The sequence below is a fragment of the Podarcis pityusensis genome, assembly GCF_964106645.2.
Source record: "Podarcis pityusensis genome assembly, chromosome: 3".
Taxonomy (NCBI): Eukaryota; Metazoa; Chordata; class Lepidosauria; order Squamata; family Lacertidae; genus Podarcis; species Podarcis pityusensis.
The window spans coordinates 94,854,124-94,878,647 of record NC_138026.1 but is presented as its reverse complement, the minus strand read 5'-3'; the positions used below and the strand labels follow the sequence as shown (position 1 = coordinate 94,878,647).

The 24,524-nt window shown below is 41.3% G+C and overlaps 1 long non-coding RNA gene across 1 annotated transcript; it reads left to right on the top strand.

Annotated features, from left to right (window-relative positions):
* Positions 1-23,314, top strand: LOC308474397. The gene is made up of 4 exons (XR_013984693.1): positions 1-991; positions 15,353-15,461; positions 22,149-22,255; positions 23,268-23,314. It is a non-coding gene; the product is annotated as an uncharacterized lncRNA (long non-coding RNA).
* The last annotated feature ends 1,210 nt before the right edge of the window (positions 23,315-24,524 follow it).

Genomic DNA, 24,524 nt, shown 5'->3' with positions numbered 1-24,524 from the left:
GGCTGGCTGGGTGGGAGGTAGGGAGGAATGGATGAGTTTTATTCACCAGGCTGCTTTGTGTCTGTCTCTGTCCCTGGGGCAGCTGACCCCAGAGCAAACGCTGCTTCCCAGGAGCCATTACCCACCCTCGTAATGGAGCTCATTTAGTGTTTGGGTAAAAACATAAGACAAGGCCTTGATTGGGCAGGCTGCGGTTCTTAGAGTGACAGGGCCCAAGTGGAACGACCAGGCCGAGAAAGGCAGTTCCCTATCCACTTGAGATGTCTGCAACATGTGATTTCAAATAATGACATTTTAGCAGTTGCAATGACTTCATTATCATCCAGCTTGGCAGCAGCTTTATAATTTATTTTGCACTCTTCGTTGGTAATCTGATCTGAAAACCGAACAAGATGCTTGAAAATGTTTTTTGTCTGGAAGCTGCCCTTTGTATCCCAGGAAGCTGCCTTATCACATTGCCTCAGAACTGGCTCCGCTGACTGGCATTAGCTGTCTTTTCCATCTCTAACTGAATATGCTCCAACATTCCTCAGATGAAAATAGGGACACTTCCCACTCTGCCCCCATCCCCTCAAACTGATCCTCCTAGACCTCACATTTTTTGTGTCGCCTGCCCCAGACAGAGCATTTCCTCTCAGAAAAAGGGCGAGTGCCACCACCACTAAGGCAACAGGACGCAACGTGCACATCCTCCAACGTCCTGAGAAAACCCGTTAATCCTGATTTTATTTTATTCTTTGGTAGATTTGCAAAAAGAAAGACGCACACTGATAAGGGAGGAGGCCAGTGGCAGTGGAGAGGCAAAAGGATGCTCCTTTAAGTCACAGCTGCTGCCATTGTCGTTGCTCAGGACAAGCGCTAGCTCATCCTCCTCCCCAAGCTAGGCAGTGGTGCGGGCAAGGGAAATAGGGACATTCCAGGATCCAATCAGAAACCAGGATGGCTTTTTGTAATAACGAGACTGTCCCTGGAAAATCGGGACACTTGGAGGGTATGTAAAGGGAGATGTCAGGGACTGAACTGGAGTCCCTTTTCACACAAAATTTGTCTTCTGCGAAACTGTTTTTTTCATATAACCTAGGAGGAAACATTAGCTGCTGGTGGCATTCTTAAAGAAAGTCATCCCTGTAAATGAGACTGATAAGAATAAAAGCCAAATGAGAATTTAGACGAAGCCTAAAACTGAGCTAAAGCACTTCCTCATAAGATCCATGACATGGAAAAACAAAGTCCTTGTGTGGACTGAGTGGGATCAATTTAATGTTTTCTGAGAGAGTTGGGTAGCAAATGAAGGGCCTCTTCTGAGGAATCTCTGAGAGACCTAGTCTCTTGGGGATCCGGCTAAGCAGCATGTACCAAAAGTGTCCTCCCACTCTGGGGGTAAGTACTACTGGATACAGGGGAAAAGTAATTGTTCAAAATTCAGGTATAAATCTGATGCATGTTTCTGTTTCATGCATGTTCCTCTGCTACTTTAATGCTCCTTGTTGTCCTGTGGCTTTCTAATTTCTGTTTCTGCAGCTCAGTCACAGCTCTTGTAGGCAGACTCTTGTTGGCTTGGGTCAACCATTTCCTGCAATCCCAGAGGTTAATATGTAGGAGGGCAATTGACTTTATTCTTGGGAAATTCTCTGGGGCAGTTTTCTGCCATGGCCAGAGGCAATATCTTGGCAGCCTCATCTTGGGAGGTTCATAATATGGGCCTCTATCACAGTAATTAAAGATACATTAACCTGTTTTTATTTCCTCCTTTGAGTCCTTGAAGAAACACATTGCAAGTGAAACTCAAAGTCAAATCAATTGTAAAGAATGAATAGTTGCAATGAATTTCAAAGACTCTGAGAAAGATCAGGTACCCTTTTATAATCAACAGATTATTTTATGAGTTTAATTCACAAAACAAATTACAACTTGTTTATTTAGTAGCAGTTGTATCATCTAATTAAAAAAGTAAATCTAGGTGTTTCACAATGAAACAGCTCCATCTAAACAATGTAAAATAAGAATCAACATTTTAAAATACAGTCTGAAGGGCTAAGTAGGAGATGTTGCCAGAGAACCTGTCCACACAGTGCATCCACAGTTGGGTAACAAGGAATTTTATATTGTATTTAGTCCCCCAATACGGATTTTTCCAGAATTTAAAAAATCCACATTTACTGTTGAGAAACTGCAGGCTGCCTGCTGAATGGGGAGAGAATCAAGTGGACAAAGTACAAATATTTAAGGCACTTATGGCTTCAAATTCATGTTAAACTGCCATATGGATGAGCCCTAAACTATGACAGTATAACTTGAGTTTCTCTGATTATTATCAACATGTTTGAATTTGGTTTATATCAGTAAAGTGTTGTGTAGTCTAAACTGGCTGCCTTGTAATTAAATATCTCTTCCAAACATTCTCACCTAGGACTCAGCTATACAGCTGCAAATAAAATGTTTTAAAGTGCATTATACAAATGTGACACTAGATGGGGATGATGAGCTATGGCATATTCAATATATTTTTCAAAACATTTTTTTAAAAAGCATTTTCACGACTTTTAAAAAATATGTGTCTAGATTCCACCTCAATAACAACAATCACAGATGGGATAAAAACCATGAAAAAGTCAAAAGGCACTTTTTGGTGTAATATGAAAATACTCTTGGTTACAGCGATCCTTGCTAAACTGAGAAAGTAATGTGCATTCTTCTGCCAAGCTGTGGATTTGCAGATATCAAATAAAAGGGAAAGATCATAGAGTTAGGGGCTCACAGAAGGGCCCTATGTAAGCAAAATGTATTTCCGCCAAAATAGAAGCCCTATTCACCCACGGTATTATTGGAATTCGGAGCAGAAATTAATGGGAAATTGTGGGTTAGCACTTTGGTTTCTGACCCAGATAAGACACAAATTGGGAGAGGTTAAAGAGGTACACTTTGGATACCTGTGGCTGTTCACTTTGGCCTCTGGTAGACACTGCTATCCTCACTAGCATGCTCATTATCTCATACAGTACTTGAGAGGACAGGGTGAAGGGTAGTCAGAATTTCCCTGGAAGAACTAGCAGTCAGATGAAAGGAGGAGCAGTAGAAGAAGTGGAGAGGGTGTTGGTGTGAATAGCCTTGCCCTGGAATTCCCTCCCTGCTTAAACGGGGTTTACAGTGGTACCTCGGTTTTTGTGTTTCCTGTTGCACTGCTAATTTGCATCCCCCCATTGTAATTCAAGCCTTCCGTTTCTGATTGCAGTGTTCGGAGGTGATATTTGGAGCTTATATTTGGTGCTTTTGTTTTTGCTATTTATTTTGCGTTTTTGGTTTTGAGGCTTTTTCAGTTAATTTGATTGATCAATTGATTGATTGATTGATTGTGTGACTGCGGAAATGGATAAAAGCCCCCATCCAAACAATGACTATCATCAGTGCAGGTAAGAAATTGCTTTAATTTTAATTTTTATCATCTACAATACTGTTTTACTTGTTTTATAGTATAGTACATTGATTATTGCTTTCATTTTATGGATCAGTGGTCTCGTTAGATAGTAAAATTCATGTTAAACTGGTGTTTTAGGGGTTATTTTTAAAAGTCTGGAATGCATTAATCCATTTTGCATTACTTTCTATGGGAAAGCATGCCTTGGTTTTGGAACGCTTTGGTTTTGGAACAGACTTTTGGAATGGATTAAGCTTGAAAACCAAGGTACCACTGTATTCAGGAAAAATAATCTTAAATCATGTGTAATTTGCCTGTTGATCAAAAGTTTCCTGAATTTAAAGCGTGAGGGGAAGAAAATGGAAAAGAAATGGAGGTTCAGTTCACTACAGTTAGAAACATTGGACCGGATTCAACTAATGAGTCTCACTAGCAGAAGCTCATGCAAGGACATTTCCCTTCCCCCATCTCCACTCACATGTGCCCCCATGCTCCCAAATAGGCTTGAGACGGTCAGGAAAACCCCCAGAACAGTGGGGGGGGGGAGAAAAGGGGATCATTCCACCTTGCAAGCTGAAATGCTAATCTTTGGACATAGTGCCAAGCTGAATTCCTCCCATTGGGTTGGATCCAGATTTCCCTTCCACCAACTGGAGCATCCCTTAACCGAGTTCCTCTCAAAGGATGATGCATCCATCCATGGAGGAAGAGATGATTGTTCCTCCCTTTGTATCCATTCTCTCTTTAGCAATGGGATCCTTCTTTCCCATCCATGGAAGGTGAAGTCTGGATCCTATCCATTTTTAGAAGTTTACCAATAAGTTTCAGCTCATGTCATATCGTTCTTTGTAACCACCAACAAAGACAAGATAAAGAAGGAAAGAAGGATTGCTTTAGTGCACTTCATACTTGGGTTTTTCCTGACTAGAGATCTGGTTATTCACTGCAGTTATTTGATTAACATTTTTAAGCAGTTTATCCACCGTAATATTTACCTGTTTCAGTGAGTTGTGGGGAAAGGGAATTTCAATAAGAAACTGAAATTGGGTTTGCTAGTTTGCTCAAGGCTTCCTGCAGTTTTCTGTTTGTACAGAACTTTCCCCCGCCCAATAGGATGGCTAGCATCTGCACACCTGTCATAAAGCAGTACAACTATTTCCAAATACGCTTGATAGAAAATAGCTAAAATTATCTCTTAAGCAAATCAATTTAGTGTAAGATTATGCAAGCCTTTGACTTACATAGAACTCCGCCTTTGACAAAATGGATAATAATTTTCAGCCAAGATTGAGAACCAGCAAATACAATGAATGTATGTGCTTGAGAAATGTACACATTGTCCCCAATAGCTAGAGGATATTTGAGTAAATTGTGACTGTAGCACATTCAGAGTTCATCAGTTTCCAAAACTGGGAACAGAGCTTCACCACTCCTATATAATACTGCCTGGAAGCACAACACACTTTAACAGCTATTGTTCTCATGATATGGCTTATAGTTTCATTCTTCAGATAAAGTAAAGCTGCAGTCCTATGCATGCTTACTTAGGAATAAGCTCCACTGAGCACAGTGGGAGACATTTTGCTGCCTGAGGCAAAGGACAACGTGCCACCCACAACAGAAGCTGGCCAGACTAGTAGCTGAATCCAAATTCAACACTGGCAACAGGATTGCATTCTCCCCTAAAGGGCAGCAGGCTAGGTGAGCCATAGTTCATCATCTCCACCAGAGGGATTAGAAAGAATAGCCAGAGGGCTGCCGCCGCCCCTGGAACCTGCTACCTGAAGTAATGGCCTCCCTCTGCCTTACAGTAGGGCTGGCCCTGGTTGGGATTGCTTTTAAGTAAACATTCTTAGCCCTATTGAAATTGAAGGTGTTTGTTGGCTCCTGATATACCTGCACAGGTGGTTGAGTGCAAATGGGGCTACCAAAGATAAAGTATTGATTTCTACACACTTGGTATGCAGCTAAAACTGAGAGAGGATCTTGCTCATTGGACCCAGATAAGAACTACCTATCTGTCAAAGTGCCTTCTCCCATATAAACTGTCCCAGGTACTGCAATTGGCAGCATTTCTTTCTGTTGTGCCCCGAGTGGGTTTAGCCCACTGAGTGGCAATATGGTAGGGGGTCTTCCTCTGTTGTGGCTCACCGGTCTTGGAATTCCCTTCCCCTGGAGGGACAGGCAAAATGGACTATAAGGGGTTTCCTACTGCTGTTTAAAACAAAAAAACCTGTTTTGCCATCTAACTCAATATTCTCTGTACTGTACTGATTAGCAGTTGCTATTTAGTATTTCAGAGAGGAGCCTTTCCTGGCCCTTGCTGGGGAAGTTAGCATCCAGTTTGCCGTACCTGCCAAAGGCTGCTTCATAACCAAAACCTGAGTTTGCTGAAAACACCAACAAAGCTGGATGTTATCAGCATGGCAATGCCTTACTCCAAAACCATAATAATCTCACCTATAGGTTTTATGTAGACTTCAGATTGTGCTAAAGTAATGACACTCTCCACTATCCCATTGCATCAGTGTATGCAAAAATATAAGGATGGAGAATGTAATGGTATGTGTGTAGAGGCCCACAGAGCACAATGGAAGGAGGCAGAGCTCTTCCCTCCCATCTCACTGCCATTTACATTTTCTTTCAAAGTATAATGTGTGTGGGGGTGTGTGTGAACCATTGTGGTTAGGATGGATTCCAACAACAACAACAACAACAACAACAACAACAACAACAACAGATCAGTGGAAGCCTGGGAAAGTAAAAGGGTCCTTGCAGGTTACCAGAAAGACAGGAGAGTGGGCACCAGGTGAATTTCTTTGGGCAGCCTGTTCCAAGGCTGGGGCATTTCCACAGAAAAACTTCTGTGCCCTGTAACTTCCCAGTGCACCCCAGATAGCCAAGGGGTTCGGATAGGAATGGGGTAGCAATTTGATTCTGTTCACATTTAAAGGCAAACTTACCTCATTCACATTTTCCCATAAAAGATCCAAGCCGAAGCACAACCAGCCTTCAAAATTCAAATTTCTCTGAATTTTGCAATGCAGTTCTCTAGCCAAGTAATGTGTACATAAATGCATATGCTAGTGTAAAGTGTCCCTATGAATGCATGTATGAGTGAAAACAACACACAAAAGGCATTATATTGGGGAAAGGTTGCTTTGCAAACATTTTATATTAATGTGTATATTAGGAGAAATTTGCACTAAAATTAAAGTGAATTTTCATGAAGACTTCTTTAAAAAAATGCAAACTGTTGTGGAAATGCGGAGACCTGAATTTAAGATTAGAAAAATGAGAAACTGAGAGAAACCAGAATTGATGTCTGAAGTGCCTCTGATGACTGGATTTACAGTGTGGCATAGACAGGCAGAAGCAGGTCCTGAAACTTACCCTTCCCACTTTGCTCTCCCCAAAACGCTAGTTTTCTCCTACTAAGGGTTATTTCCAGACACAAGAGTTTCATGGGCAAAAGAAACAGTAAAGGAGACATGTTTTGAAATGGTGGGGGCAGGAATGAAGAAAGGGAAAGGGTTCCGCACATAATTTCTACCACCCACTCACTCATGCTGCACTTTTAAATCACCCTAGCTTTGCCTTGCTTTATATAGCAGTGATGGCAACCCAGTTCTAACACATGCTGTTGCTGTGTATAATTTGCCCGGTAGAGACCAAGGTACATCTGAGAACAGGTGAAGGGCCATGGTGAGCAGCCAAGTGCCTTGCTTTGCATGTGAATGATCCCATCGTCAGGCCTTGGTCTCTTCGGATAAAAAGGGTGACGTAGAGCAGGTGATGGGAAAGGCTTCTGCCAGACACCGTGGATAATCTCTCCCAGTCATAGTAGGCTTATTGGGCTGGGGAGCACAAATGTAGTCTGATATTAGGTAGCTTCCTATGTTCCTAATAGGAAATGGAAGCGCAATGCAAATCAGTGAAAAAATAGGGAAAGGCAACTTATTTCCAGCTTCAACATTCATACAAAAATATCATGCCTTTCAGTCTTCCACACATTGACATTATTATTTTTTAAATGATATTTATTAGAAGTTTAAAGATTACAGAAAAAAGAAAAAAAGACAACAATAAAAAAATAAAAAAATTAAAAATTCCCAGAACATACCTTACAATACATAAAAAGAAAAACATAGAAAAGCAATACAATACAGTAAAAAGAAACAAAAAGACTAAAACACACATCCAATATTCCATATCTTTACCTTTCCTTTACTTGTTTCATCGACCTCCTCACACCTCCCTTTTTTGTATTCTAGTTCAATTCACTATTTCAGCAAATTCTTTCCATCTTTCTCAATTTTTGTTCTATAATTTATCTTAACAGTCTAACCTTAATTTTTTTCGTTTTGGCCCATTATCAATCAGCTTTTACTTAATTCTTTGTTACATTTCTACTAAAACCATATAGTTTCATTCCAGCATCCTTCTAACACTCATTAATTTTACAATGTTTCTGTAAATATACTTTAATTTTTTTCCAATCTTCTTCCACCGACTCTTCTCCCTGGTCTCGGATTCTGCCAGTCATTTCCGCCAGTTCCATGTAGTCCATCAGCTTCATCTGCCATTCTTCCCTGGTGGGTAGCTCTTGTGTCTTCCACACATTGACATTAGTTGCATGGCACCCTGCATCTGCAAAACTCTCAAGTATATGAAGAAGCTTCCTGTATATTCCTTCTGGGTAATTTGTTAGTAGATATGCAAAGCAAGATTTCTTTCTGCGTACACTGTACTTGATTTGTTGCTGGCAACATTTGACAGCTCACCTGATCAGCTTTTGGCCTCATAATTATTTCAAACTGTCTTTGTTCTTTCTGTGCCTTCTGCAGTATATTTGATTATTATTTTTTTGGTCCTTATTAACTTTTTACAGCATGTTTTTCAGCTGTGGCTAAAATCACAGTGTTAATGAACCAACCATGGTAATCACTATTAGTTATCTAGGAGCTTTAATGAAGCATAATTAAAACTAACATGACATGTATGGAAAGAGCTGTTCCAAACTCTTTTATTATTATTATTATTTATATCCTGGTTTTTTTCTTGAATAGAAATTATTCCTTATTCCAGTTTTCGGTGCAATAATTGCTGCATTCAGTGAGAGCTTTTTCTTATCAGAAAACCAGAACCTGAGGGGGAAAACACCATAGTTTCCTTGGGAGGGACATTTAGCTAATCCTTAAGTCAAACACACTCAAGAAACATACTCAAGAAAATGGAAGTACATGTCACAGTGAGGAATTGCTTCAACAACTAGCATATGATTCTTTCCCCTCTTGCATGAGAATATATCAAATGAAGAATTATGGCAGATTATATATTCCATTTAGGAGATAATTGTGAACATATATGTGAATGTTTGCATGTTGAAATTCTTTAACACTCCAGATAAAACATGCTTTTTTATTATGCAAATCTCCTCTTTTCATACTTTTTGAGGAATAGATCTAGAGAGTATAGCACTTGCACTTTAAAGCAAAGTTTTTATGTCAACAGATAGCATGCAAAAAAAGGTTAATAAAGCAAATTTGCTCTCCATCCTTAACTGATGTTGTTTTAATAAGCTGCTTCAATTCGATAGACTTAGCTTTTCTTCTATCCTGCTATATTTGAACTAGCTGTTTTAAGTCACAAGTGTTCTATTAAGACATATGTAATGACAAATCTTACCTCTCCTTAAAGTAAATCCAAACTCCAGCAGCAAAAATTGGTTAATGTCATTTTAATGTCACCAGTAGATTTTAAGTACAGGATAAATCAATTATTGTAATCGCAGCCCTTGTGTAAATCACTAAAGGCAAACCAACCTCAGGATTATAAAATGAATCTTTGACAAGTATTCAAGGTTTTAGCATATTCCCAATAATGAGGATTAAGCACTTGCTATCTTGTGAAAGAAAAGTTTTATTCAGTTACTAAGGAATATGTGCGTAATCATTAAGAGAGGTCAGATTAACAAAGGTATTTTGCAAAAAAAAGGGCACCCAGTACAACATCTGGTGGAAGATCAATGATAATTTTGTCAATTCTTTTTGTAAAAGGGGAAAGATTAAGAAAGTGATAAGATAATGGAGTAGCTTAATGCTATATTTTGAAAGAATGGACAGAAATTATAATGGTATCATAAAATATAATTATATAACTTTTTGACATTTTTATGTCAAGAAAAAGACTATTCTTCCTTGAACCAAGAGCAAACAATGATTTCTGAAATCCACGGGCAATTCAGTCAATCCCAAATAAGTCCTGATTCTACATGAAGGGATTATGTAAAAAAGGCTCCAGACTAGTCTATCTGGTTCATTACAATTCCTCACACTTCACTTTTTTTGTAGCTGTATATGCGGAAAAGAAATTTGAATGTAATGTTCTGACTCGTGATGAAATCCTGTGATTATTTTTTTTAAAAAAAGACCAATCATATGTTTAATTGGATAATTTGCTCCAAAATACAGTTCACTCTGAAGGAGACTTTATGCTGAGTATAAATTATGAATAATCTTACCATGTATTGCTTTTCGAAAAGCCAGCCTTTTACTTTTCTGTTTAGTGGAATGTTGAAAACAGAACGAGTCGTCAGCAGGAATGTGTCTTATAAGGGCAAAATGGCTTTATTGTATTATCATTAATAATTTAATTATTAATGAGAAACTGTGCATTAAGTGTCAGAATATTTTTTTATTAATGTCTGATATCAGTGTTTACAGGTGCTCCCCCCCCCCGCAACGTTGCAGTATATACATTTCAGCACATATATCTTTTTAATCCAAGTACACTTGGGTTTTATCTAGAAAGATTTGTTTTGTACAAGCATTTTAAATTAATGAATATGACTTGGCTCTGGGGATCCCTTTCTGTTAATTGGAAGAGGGTTTTAAAAATACCTTCTCCAGCTTCCCGTTCTGTCCTTTTGGCACATGGAATTACAAGTTTATTTTTAAACAGCACGATACAAAATTCCGTGTCTGTTGCAACGGGGAAAAGAATTTACATTGCTATTTGAGCTGCAATTTTTTTCTTTTCCAAAACAACACGTCTCTGTTCATAGATACGTCTTTCTGCATGCTTACAGTCTTGGTGTCATATGAATTGTGGCGTAATAGCATTTAGTTATGGATGTGTTGGGGAAATGTGCATATTATTCATAAATTGCACTCCACAATGTAAATGAATATCTGCCATTTGAAAACAAAACCAAAAACATTTTAACCACTTCAATTTCAAGAACCAAAATATTTTTTTAAAAAATATTTATTCTTCAAATAAAACATAAATGCCATGGCTACTAAATTGGAAAGAAAATTGTTATATGAAAGTCATATGTGGTTTAAATGTACTGCATTTTAGATCTTGATGTAAGAATAAATATTCTTACGACAGGCTTCCTCTGTATAGGAGTAATGTTTATAGATTTGTCTGGCTGCTAAATTGTTGACCCTATTTGATTTAGTTTTTCATGTGAAATATTTTAATTTTCTTTTATTGCTACACATTAGATGCCATTGTTCCTCATGCAACTGAGGACTGAATTTTATTATCTGGTGCGGGTTCTAGAGGGGAAAGCGAAATGATCGAAGAGGAAAATCACAGTCCTTTAAAAAGAAGGATTCCTTGACAAAATTGTAATCACCTTTAGAAACAGTTTGCGGATAATCAAGGATTGTTACAGTAAATGAATAGCATCAAGAACACGCTGCTTAAAAGACGGGGAATTTCTGCTGAAGGGATATATTAATGCATAGAAAGATCATCTGAGTCTGTCCTGTATATGTGATAGAACAGAAATTTGCAGTAGACGTCTGGCATCTGGTGGCTTGGAAATGAAATGACAGCCTTTCCTGAAAGGCAGCAAGAATGTTTAAAGACTGCTTCGAATCTTGGTTTTATTGCAAATGGGAAATCACAGTTTCATTTCCTAACAAACTTTCAAAGCCTCTCAATTATTTTCTGTGGAGAATTTGGAGTTCTTGCAACATCTCTGTGTGGTCATAATACTAATGATAATAGAATCATAGAGTTGGAACCTGAAACCTTGGCGTTATCAGCACCACGCTGTAACCAACTGAGCTATTGAGGGTGATTGCTATTGGCTTAATGTCTATGTGCCAAAACATATGGCCATTTCTCTGAATTTACCCCTCTGATCTCAAAGTACCTTTCTTTGTGGGAGAAAGCAAGACAAGTGAGGGTTTTTATGCCACATCAAACAGAGAGGAAGGAAGGAAGGAAGGGTCTCTAGAATGCCAAATTTAATCACTTTCCCACAAGTTCTGCAACTAGAATAAATTATGTAAATAAACTTGACATCAGCTGGGGTTATCCCGCCCACCCTGTATCTCCAATGCTGTGGCTAGCTCTGTTTTGCCATGCAGATTTCTACAGCCTCTAGTTATAAGCAACTGCCTTCAACTTCTGTGGCAAAAACTATACAGCGCCGTGACTTTCCCTTTCTTCTTGGATGGTTATTTTGGGATATTGGTTAGAAATAAAAATCCTTGCATTCTTCCATTGCTGTGATAGGATAACTGATACTTTCATATACTTGATGCTATGCAAACAATACACCTAAAATAATCTACAAACTGACCCATCCATGGGTTATAAAGTGGTTATTCTCAGTGTGTGCCATTCTACATGAACATGATAACCTTTGAAATAGTTCTCCAGGGAGGAACAGAATAGAAAGATTGAATAAAAGAGGATAAATAGATATTTTTTTAATTCTATGGTGCGTATTAGTCATACTTTTCTGAGACATTCAGATATGGAGCTCTGGCATCCTTTCCTCTATTAGCAAACTTGGGTGGCCTCATGCCACACGACCATCAGTTTGGAAGAAAAAGGGGCCAGCCAGACATAACAGGTAGGTTTCTGTATAACCAAGGAGCAACCCAGGAATCCTAAAGTATTCTGTTCATACAGTAATAGGAAATAAAAGTTTTCAAAATCCAAAAGACAGGTCTTTCTATGCTCAGTGACTCCCAGGACCTATGAAATGTTGATGACTTCAGTTTGCAGATTAAAGGAATGTGGAGAGTGTTATGTACTGAGCTTGGATCCTAGAACAATAGGCAAGTAGGATCCTAGAAGGCAGCAACCTGATTGGTCGGCAGGAGCCACCCAATCCGGCTCCAGGAGGAAGTGAATCAGCAACCTGATTGGCCTGCAGGAACAGTCCACTCAGGCTCCAGGAGGGGAGTTGAATCAGCCAATCACATGGGACCCATTGTGTAAATAATGTACAGTGGTACCTCGGGTTAAGTACTTAATTCGTTCCGGAGGTCCGTACTTAACCTGAAACTGTTCTTAACCTGAAGCACCACTTTAGCTAATGAGGCCTCCTCCTGCTGCTGTGCCGCCGGAGCATGATTTCTGTTCTCATCCTGAAGCAAAGTTCTTAACCTGAAGCACTATTTCTGGGTTAGTGGAGTCTGTAACCTGAAGCGTATGTAACCCGAGGTACCACTGTATATATAACCAGAGGTTTGGGGGGAAAGCACTCACTCACTGTTTACCATGAGCTGAAATAAAGAGCATGAAATCAGCACTGAACTCCAAGTATATTTCAGAGAGGGATGGAAGGACTTGCTTTGTTTGATCCCTTAACTGCTTGTGGTATCCTAGAAGGGAGCTTAGGGTTAAGAGGATCAGTGAATCTTCTCCATGCTATATGCGAAAGCTTTGGGACAGGGAAGGGGGGAAAGCACATTTCCACTTCTCCACTCTCCAGATACCAAATGATACAGCAATAAAACACTGAGCCCTTGAGCACTTAATAGCACCCTGCAGGGTAGTTTCAGTAAGGTAGAAATGAAAAAGGGGTGTCCTTTTTCCTTTCCCGCCTCCACATCTGTGCACATCTGCACTTCTAGGTTCCTGTTCCAGGCTGGTTGGAGCTCCTTACAGGGTTTGTTTCTAGGGGCTGAGGAAACACCGCAACATTCAGTTGTGAGTCTGCTTATTGTGGGCAAATAACAAAGAGATAAGAACATTTCCTTTGTGGGAATTTCACTTGGACAGATTTTGTTATTCATTTGTTCAATTTTTAAAGTTCTCTTCATCTGTTAAGCCTAGGCTCCTTTTGGAGCTATCCAGGGTTCCACCCACCTTACATTTTTTGCCTTTTGATCTTGAACCTCTGCTTTGCCCTGCCCTTCTTTATCTGGACTTGTTCTCTGCTTTGTTTGAGCTTGCCTTGCTGGAATATGAGTTAGGCTGGGATTTGAAACTGGTGTTGGAGGTACATGATCTGGTGTCCCTGACCTCTGTGCTCAGCATAAGCCCCTACCGGGCTAGAACCACATTATCCCTGAGCTGAGACCACTGCCTTGGACAGAACAAGAGGCTCTAACAGTTCCTCAAGAATTATTGGGGATCAGGCATCCAACCACTTAAATAATAAGGTGCCTATGCTTATATAGAAACATCCAGGAAAAGGCCAATGATGGGAGATGGTGGAACATAAAAAGTTGTCTTTTTGAGGCAGGTGATGAATCTGCTTATCACAGTATTATGGGCACTGGCTGCCAGTGACTCTTCAAAAATACTCGAGACAGAACCTGGGATCGCAAATAGGAAGGGAAGCCAAGGTGATAAGGATTGAAATAATTGAGGCTAGGAAACATCCATCGAAGACTTGGCCATAACGTTTTAAAGCAGATAACTCTTATAGGCTCAGTAACTTGAGGAGTGTGCAAAGAGTGATGCTGAAGTCTGTTGATGTGAATACTGATGGCAGCAGTTTCTCAGGCATGGGGCTTTCATTGTCTGGCCTCTAAGTCAGTCAAATGAACCATGGGTAGCTTGGTTAGGTTACAGATTAGAAAGAAAGAGAAGGCATTTGCATTTTCCCTCCAGGCTCATTGCTGTCTTAATGGGTTGACCTGGGGTTGTGGGTCCCTGGCGTGGGTCCCTAGCCATGATGGCTATGTTCTGTCACCACAGTGAGAGGCAGTATGCCTCTGAATACCAGTTGCTACATGAGCAGAATGCTGTTGTGCTTGTGTCTTCCTTGCAGGCTTTCCACAGGCATCTGGCTGGCCACTGTGAAAACAGGATGCTGGACCAGATTTAGGAGACTCTTATGTTCTTATGTGGTCAGTTCTCTGGGGACGGGACTGGATTTAGACTCCAGCATTTCTGATGCAGGAGTCCCTGATTCAGAGGCTTCCAATCCAATGGGCTCAGGCCTCATAAAGTCAGGGCCCATGTAGTTTTCCAGCATTTCTGCCTGTGTTGCTGCTTGTCAGATGGACCTGACTGGCTCCTCTTCATCTGAGTTGCTCTCCAAGAACCAGGCTATTGCTCAGAGTTGGGCCCTGACACTGTCTTAGCAATCCTTCAGGACTGAAAGACAGCCTAGAAATCAAATCAGTCAGTCAGCCAATGAAAAATTTCCATGACTTCCTACTGCAACATTTACTTCTTGCCAGAAAAGTCCATGCAATTGCCACAGAAACAATTTAGATTTTTTAAGTCTAAATTAAAATGTGATTTGGCATTTTCTCTTTCTCCCCTTTCATCTCTACCATTCATAACGTGGCTGTGGAATTCAATCTGTGAAATGTGACTTCAAAATTTATATTAAATCCACTGAAAAGTGCTGATTCAACTTTCAACAGCCCAGTCAGCATCATGCTTGTCTGCATTGTATCAGCTGTTGTCAGAAATTTGGAGGGCATCACTGGTACATAAAAGTGAAATGTGAAAAAATGGCAGATTTTGGATTTCAGGGTGGTGGAGAATGGTTTCCTCCAAAAAAAGAGTTTCTGCTTTGAGTTTACATGTACTAATTAGCCGACTCTTATCTTGGTATATAATGTGACATGATTGCAGCCTTAATATTGCATCTTTATATGTGAATCCTATGATATATTTAAAAAGTGAATCTTTGTTAATGAACTCTCTCCTTCCACTTAGACTGTTTGAAGCATTCAGTCCAGCCACTCTACAATATTAACAGATGCAGAGTCAGACAGAAAACCTATTGATCAAAAGTGATATATCCAGAAGCAACATACTGTTTACAGTAAGTTATCATTCAACTGAATAATGATTTAGCCATTTACTAGGAAAATCTTCCAAATTGAAGTCTAATACACAGATACTAGGTCTTCCTGATGGCACCACATTGCCAAGATTAAGTCCCATAAAGTATCTCACACAAATTTTATTGAAACTACTGCACAGTTCTTTATGTGTGGGATACAGAAGCACATAAAGTATCTTGCAGTAAATTTTGTAATGAATGGCCACAAACTGCTTGTTAAAGGTCCCTGTGTGAATGTTCAGCCCCTCAGAAGCTATTGCCACTCTGATGTATTTTTCTAATAGTTTGCAGCCTACCAAAACATGTCAAGAAGATATAGGTATGGGCAAATGACTTAATGGTAAACATAAGTACTATAGCATGGAAGATGAGATTATCACAGCATCTATCTATCAAAAGGTGTGTCACGGAGTGTTTGACTGACCATGAATCCTTTGCAAGTTGGTAGCATGGACTCTCCTGGATTTATTGGAAGGGAAAGTGGTATACTGTATTGAGCAGGGAATTTGTGGCAAATACTTCTCTTTTTTTGCTTCTTGAGAAGTCTTTGGTAAAATGGAGACGTCCTGCAAAATGCTAACCATGTTTGCTTTAACTCTGGTAAAGATCCAAATAGCACAATGAAATCATGGTGCATCTTGCTAAATTATCCCTAGAGAATATGTATAGGGACACACCAGTGAGATCTGCTGCTTACAGTCTTTTAAAATACAACATTAGAAAAACGGGGGTTGCGTTAACCATGGTTAAATATTATTGGGGTGTATGGGGTGTTAGAGGAAGGGTAATGTGCCTCCTTTTGGCAACTCCTGCAGCCAGGCTGGTGCCGAACATACTGCTCTGCTTTCCTTTGGACTGCATCAGCGAGGTCGAGAGGGGAGTCTTGTTGTCTGGGCAGCCCAGGACCTCCACGCATACTGCCCAAGCTTGTGCTCCAGGGAGGTCACTTAGGTGCCAACACAATGGTTTGACTTCACCCCCGGAGGTGCATTCCACTGTCTCTCAAGACAGATGGATGCCAGCAGGTTAAGTATTATGTCAATATAGGCATAATAATTATATCCTTCAAGCTGTGGGTTTGCATCCTGAACTGTAAAGGTAAAGGGACCCCTGACCATTAGGTCCAGTCATGGCCGACTCTGGGGTTGTGGCGCTCATCTCGCTTTATTGGCCGAGGGAGCCGGCGTACAGCTTCCGGGTCATGTGGCCAGCATGACTGAACAGCATGACAGCATCCTGAACTGTAGCCAGACTTAAATGGGTTTAAGGACTGTTGAGCCACTTTTTGTCAAGGCAGATAAACCATGCACAACCATGGTTTATGTGGCCGATCATTACAAAATTTCAAACTGAAAGCTGGGGATCTAGAGATTGCGGAAATTAACATCCACCCTTCCAACTTTCAAAATCTCCACTTTGACTTTGCAAATGCAAAATGTTATACACCCTGATTGATACAGAGTAAAGACCAAAATGTTTGCCACTTATGTCTGGCATGAAATGAAGAGGATATTTCGCCAAGCCGTGTAAGAGACTTGTCAAGCATTTCTGCTCACCCTGTTTGGCAGGAATTGCATCATAAGCCTTTTGACTGATGCCAGGTTGACAAAAAAAAGAGAGGGGCTTTGTTGTGGCATTAATGTTTTGAAAGTGATGTTTTTGTCCCGTGCCTCAAGTGACATAACGGATCATCCCTCTTAAACCCTTTGCTGATACAGCCACTGTGATCAGGGTGATTGATGAAAAATCCAATTGGCTCTGAATGTTTTTATTGTTAAATTGTATGGAAGAACAAGACAATCACTCTACTGATATCTTCACTTCTATGGGCAATGGCTGGACATATGCATGCAGTTCAGTATATGAATGCTTGCACACATCTCAACATATGCACCAACAGAACGAGCACACCTACAAAACAAGTAATTAAAGTTGTTTTAAAAACTAAGGGGCTCCACACTAAATGCTCATTTTCTGACCTTGCAGTTCTCCTAATGAATGGGATACAGTAAGCACAACAGCAAAGATGTCAGATTTGAAAGTCAGAAATCTGAGTTCAAGTCCTTTCTTTGCTATAAATCTTTCTGGGTAATCTGAGGCAAGTGAGCACTTAGAAAAGGATGCTGTAATTTCTAAGGCTCAGCATGGGTTTCTCAAAAACAATTCATGCCAGACAAATTTCATTTCTTTTTTAGAAAATAGATTTACAAGCTTGGTGGATCAGGGGAATGCTTTGGACATAGTATATTTTGATTTCAGTAAGGTTTTTTTAACAAACTCCCCCATGATATTCTTGTGGAAAAGCTGGTAAGATGTGGGCTGGACAAGGTTGCTGTTAGATAGATTTGTAGCTGGTTGACTGACTGAACACAAAGAGTGCTCACTAATGGTTCCCCAGCATCCTGGAAAAAAGTGACAAGTGGGGGTATCACAGGGTTCCGTCCTGGATGACTTGGATGAAGGAATTGAGGGGGTGCTCATCCAATTTGCAGATGGCGCCAAACTGGGAGGGGTAGCTAACACAGCAGAAGACAGAATTGGGACTTTAACAGATTAGAGAACTGGGCCCAAACTAGCAAAATGAGGGACAAATGTAAGGTCAATGGGGACAAATGTAAGGTTCTACACTTAGGCAGGAATAACAAGCTGCATAAATATAAGATTGATGATACCTGGTTTACTAGTAGTACATGTGAAAAAGATCTAGGGGTCTTAGTAGAACACAACCCCAACATGAGTCAACAGCGTGATGCAGCAGCCAAAAAAGCTAATGCTATTCCAGGCTACATCAACAGAAGTATAGCGTCCTGATCCAGGGAAGTAATAGTACTGCTGTATTCTGCCTTGGTCTGGAGTCCTGTGTCTAGTTCTGAACACCGCAATTTAAGAAGCATATGGACAAGCTGGAATGTATGCAGAGGCATGCAACCAGTGGTCTGGAAATCAAGCCTTATGAGGAACAGTTGAGGAAGCCCGAGAAGAGATAGAATAGCTATCTTCAAATATCTAAAGAGCTGTCACATGGAAGATGGAGCAAGCTTGTTTTCTCCTGTTCTTGAGAGAGATTCCGACTAAACTTTAGAAATAACTTTCTGACAGTAAAAGCTGTTCAACAGTGGAACGAACTCCTTTGGAACGTGGTAGTTTTTAAGCAGAGGTTGGGTGACCATTTGTCATGGATGCTTTAGCTGTGATTCCTGCATCAGAGGAGGTGGGTCTAGATGGCCCTCAGAGTCCCTTCCAATTCTTTAGTTCTTTGATTCTGAGTCTCTAGCTTTCTATTCAGTCTACTTCTCAGGGTTGTTGTGAGACTAAAAAACTCTGCTTGCATGTTTCTTGCTTGCATGCCTGAATCCTTTTGTTGTCTCTTTTCAAACTTGTTTCCCCCCTCACCTTTTTTTTTTGTTTTTAAATGAATCTATCTCACACTTTTGTATAGGTGACAAGCTTTTTCAATACTGAGGCACCAAGATTCATGCAAAAGCCATATGTAATTCTTGATACATTACGTACTGGAGCACCATAATGCAGGACAGGCTTCCTCAACCTTGGCCCTCCAGATGTTTTTGGCCTACAACTCCCACAATCCCTAGCTAGTAGGACCAGTGGTCAGGGATGATGGGAATTGTAGTCTCCAAACATCTGGAGGGCCGAGGTTGAGGAAGGCTGGTGCAGGATAACCTCGGCCTTTCAGGCTGATTGAAAACAACAGCATACAGAACAAAACTGTGTGCAAAGCTTTATCTTTTGTGACTCTTCCAACATGGAAAAATAAGAATGAACTCTAGTGGGGAAATATGGATCCTGGTAAATGTTTTACTTTTAAATTTACACCGTCGGAAAACATCAGAATTAAATCATGTCTTATAAATTATTATTTACTTCTTAAAATTTAGATACCACTTGAAAAACCTCAAAGTAAACCATGGGTACACACACATGTGAAAGTAAAATGGAGATAGATTCATACACAGCTATGTGGATTTAACCACCACCATCATCATCACAGCGACCTCATTTCCAAACTTTAAAATTTTGTTATACAGTATAACAACCGTGCCAATATTTTTGTGCCAAATTTACTAGCAGGCTATAAGAAATGGGTTTGCTTTATTGCATATTTTAGTTATGGATGCTGATATATTAATGCTTCTATAACTGGTTTTTATATTTGTAAACCACTTAGAATGCAATTTTTGGCATTAGTGGTATATCAAGTAAATTATATGATATCATTAATAAATCATGATAGTAATAATACCGAGAACCCTTTTGCAGGCACACCTCTGCAAGCGAGGGGGTGGGGGGGTAGCAGCTTGGGGGATTTTTAGCAACAATTGGAGAGGAGGAAGGATTAGTCCTATCCTGCAGCCCTTATTTGGGGGGTTTGGTGGTTTTGATTAATGTGCACACTAATAAAACACACTAGTAACACAACATGTAGTTTGGCTCTAAATCTGCCATTTTATGCCCATTTGCTTGGGAGTGGGCCTTACTAAACTGAGCAGGACCTCCTTTTATGTAAACATGCATAGGATTGTGTTGCGATGAAGGAAATGAGAGGAGGAAACCCCATGCCTCATTGATGTAATTGTCCTTGGAGACATTCACAGAATCTCTGAAGAGTCTGGCACCTTGGAGGTCATATCTCTAATTGAATGTAGAGGTGCCTTATTTTGGCTTTTATATCAGTGAATATGATTAAACTCCTGCTGTTGTGCTAAATTTCAAAGATTATAAAAAATCAGGGGAATTAAAAAGGTCACTGCAGTATTTCATTTCAATAGCAAATCTGTAGAGTAATATTGTACACGTGCGTGGGAAGTTACTTTGAAGAACTGCTCTGGAACTTGTTCCTTGTTTCGTTCCATTTGGCGAATGCCACTCAGTTCTATGAAAATAAGCAGAACTGATCTCCCATGCTTACCACCCCAATCCAGAGCAGAGGGAAGATCTGCCCATTCCACATGGAAATCTCTCCCCCCCCCCCCCCAATTTCTATACCAGAAGGGGAAAGAACTGCAGAAGTAGCACCTACTGTGAAATAAGAGAGTTATTAATCAAAGACACGTGTCCGCCATGTTCTTCTCTGAATCAAAGCTATATAGATCATGGGCTTCAACTCACTGGTCCTCTTCCCACCCAAACCAGCTCTCTTGTTGTCCACCTTTCTTGGTTCTTATATCACACAGAGTAACCATCTTTTGAAGGGGCGAGAGGCGCAAATAGCATTTCCCTTTCTCCCCAAAAATATTTAGTTTGGACAGTGTGTTGTAATGGACATCCACAGTGAACCTTTCCTTCTGAATGATGTACTACTACTACCCATTGAGACTGGTAATGGCAGAAGGTAGGAAGGTCAACAGCAGGTGGAGCCATAGCCAATGACAGACAAAGCCATCTAATTCTAGCTTCCCCCCTTCCTGCTCCTTGTTTTCTATAGGGATTAATAAGGAGGAAGCTGAAACCAGTATCATGGGCTGGTTGGATGCAGAGAAATTGTGGGAGGCACCAGCTAGGGAACCCCTAAGGGAAGAAGGCTCAAAGCCCAGGGAGTGGTGGTAGGGCAGTGATGAGTGGGAGAAGAGGGAGAAGACTGGGAAGAGGAGGTGTTGGAAGCTGAAGATATAACAGGGTATAGTGAACAGGAGAGTCTGTGGCAAAGACATGTCCAGAAGCAGTGGCAGAAGCAGAAGCCTTATTCCCCTACTCCCCACTACTCCCCTGTATCTAGCCAGTCCATGACATCAGGTAACCTGAGGCTCCAGCGATGAATAGATGGATCCAGGAGCACACGCAAACTCCAAACCTGTTCTTTCAAAGGGAATACAGCCCCATTCAGAAGAGAGACAACTAGCAATACTCCTAGACATGAGAACCTCTTCCATCTTCCCTGGGTTCAAGCTCTGCTTATTAGCATCCACTTCACCACTGTGCCCAAGCATAGCTGTCAACCTTCCCTTATTTGGTGGGAAAATCCCTTATTCCAGCGCCATTTCCTGCTGCTATCCCGGATTGTTGCTATCCCGTAAATTTCCCAGATTTCAAAGGAAGCAGCTCCTCTCCCTCCCTGCTGGCCAGGGAGGCTTCTCAACTGCGTTGCTCGGCTGCGTTGCTCACCAATAAGGAGTCTGAGAAGGACTGGGGGGTGGAGCTTGCATGCCTTGTGCTGATCAAATCGGCTGCGTTGCCTGGGGACTCGCCTTTGCTTCAGCGCTTCCCAGCGGAGAGGTGACGGTGTGGTTTTCCTTGCTGCTGTATCCCTTTGCCGGGTTGCTGCACTGTGGGAACCACCGCTTGAGGCTTCGTTTGGCTGCTGGCTGGGCTTTCTGCCTTTGGGCCTTTGGCTTGGAGGGGATCTACTCTGTGTGTGTGTGTGTGTGTGTGTGTGTGAGAGAGAGAGAGAGAGAGAGAGAGAGAATGTGTCACTTAAGCTGATAGTAGGAATGCTGTAGCTTCACACACTTACCTTCACACAATGTGTAGTTAACTTGGGGAATGTTTTTACCGCAGGATGTGGTGAGGTCAGTACTTTAGATTTACAAGGGGATCTGAGAGATGAATGGGAGATACGGTTTGTCAGTATTAATGGACAGCTAAAAATTAACTTAACCCCAAAAGTTAGGACCAAGATTCAAATCCTGACTGGGTAACTTTGCTCACTAGTAACATTGAACCATGAGGACGAGATGGTTGGACAGTGTTCTCGAAGCTACCAGCATAAGTTTGACCAAACTACAGGAGGCAGTGGAAGACAGCAGTGCCTGGGACAGGTGAGGCTGCTGATCCCTTATTTTGGCTGCTGATCCCTTATTTTCAAATCTGAAAGTTAAAAGCTATATGCCCAAGCAACAGTCCAGACAATACACAGCCTCTTCTGACTCAATAGAATAGTGCTGTGTGTCATCAGTGTACCCCAACACTTCAAATGACTGTACCTCATGGCTTCCTAGAGACATTAAACAGACCATTGTAGCTGAAGACCATGATCATTGCTTTGCTTAATCTTCTCCTCTCCAGGCTAAACACATACAGCCCTTTCAACCATATGGTGCCCTTTAGATCCAAGACATGCCAGCTGGGGGTTATGGGAGCTGCACTACAAAACATCTAGAGGGCACCAGGTTGGCCAAGGCTGTCTCATGTGTACACTGCTTCCATGCTTTGCATTTCATTGTAGGCCAGTGCCGTATTTCACGATGGAATTTTAAGCTGAGCATATTCTATCATGATCAAAGGGACACGCGCCTGGCATTAAATGGCACACGGGATGAAAAAGGATGTGAAGGCACAACAGCCACCATTATAAATGTTTATAGACATACCTGAAGTCTTATCTAAAGTTCATCCTGTTAAAGGACATGTTTTATGTTGTACGGTTCCTCTTAGAATATCAATCTAATAAGCACCAAATGAGTCTGAAGACAATGCTGTTATAAAAAAATGGAGAAAAATGATTAAAATGTGATAATTATACTGACAGTTTATATGCTCAATCTAATCAGCCGAACTTCCAATTTGTCATAATGTACACTCACTCATACATTATTGCTTAATTATAGCAACACTTCTATTTGGAGAGGCTGTCAATCACGTGAATGCCCATCATTTTTCTTTATTTGCATTTAAAAGACATATTTTAACTCTGATTGAAAGCCCACTCTATTATATTGAGTTAACCCTAGCCATCTTTCTTGTTTACTGTAAACTTGGCTATTCTGTTTGTAAGGTTTATGTCACTCGGAGGCATTGTGAAGTCATGCTTTCCCTTTCATCTTGCATCAGTTCTCTTAGCCACCTGCAGTTAAGACGAACCAATCAATAAGAAGCACAATCCAGCCCCTGGATGCCCAAGCAGACCGGGAGCCAAGTAAGTGCACTAGTCCCAGTCCACCCCAGGCACAGAGCATGTGGGAGCTCTCATGGGAAAAGGCCATAGCCCAGTGTCAGAGCACATGCTTTAAATGAAGAAGACAGCAGGTTCAGTCCCTGGCATCTCCAGTAAAAATTATCATGGAAGCAGGTGATGGGAAGTACTTCTGCCTGAGACACTGGAGAGGAGTAAATGGCCAAATAGTGTGAGTTGGTACAGAGCAGCTTCCTGTTAGTCATGATGCAACTGATCTGTGCAAAGTCCAAGGCAAGAGGAAAACTGAGAATGACAAACCCCCCAAGTGTCCATATTTTCCAGGGACTGTTCTGGATCCTGGTTTCTGATTTGATCCCAGAATGTACCACTTTTCCTTAAAGGTAAAGGGACCATTGGCCGTTAGGACGACTGTGGGGTTGCAGTGCTCATCTCACTTTACTGGCCAAGGGAGCCAGCGTTTGCCCACAGACAACTTCCAGGTCATGCGGCCAGCACGACTAAGTCGCTTCTGGCGAACCAGAGCAGCACACGGAAATGCCATTTACCTTCCCACTGGAGCTGTACTTATTTATCTACTTGCACTTTGTGCTTTCGAACTGCTAGGTGGGCAGGAGCAGGGACCAAACAATGGGAGCTCATCCCGTCACGGGGATTCAAACTGCCGACCTTCCGATTGGCAAGCCATAGGCTCTGTGGTTTAAACCACAGCGCCACCCACGTCCCTTCACTTTTCCTTAGGACATCCCTATTTTCATTGGATAAATGTTGGAGGGTGTCAGAGCTGCTTCCAGATCCTAGCTCACAGAGGATCACGCTAGCCAGCGATCATTAAATAAAAGTCTTTATTGAGTTACAGTTTCCATTCTCAAGCTGCTGCGTGCAACTCTACGTCTCATGGTTAGATCGGCGAAGCCCCATCTGAGTCTCCGCCCTTTGTACACCAACTTAATATCCTAGCCTTGCTCCACCTTTTCCGCCTGACTGTTCTTCTCTGGGTCCCTCTGCCCCCCGGGGTCTCTTCCTTCCGGGATTCCTCTGACGCTGACCCCCCTGACTCTTCTCCCTCCTTTCGGCGGGCTTTAGGACCTGGCTCCCTTTCCGGGCTGCCTACTGCGCCACCTTCCTGTGCATTTGAACTTGGCACGCGCGCCCAACCTTCCACCTTCCGTCTG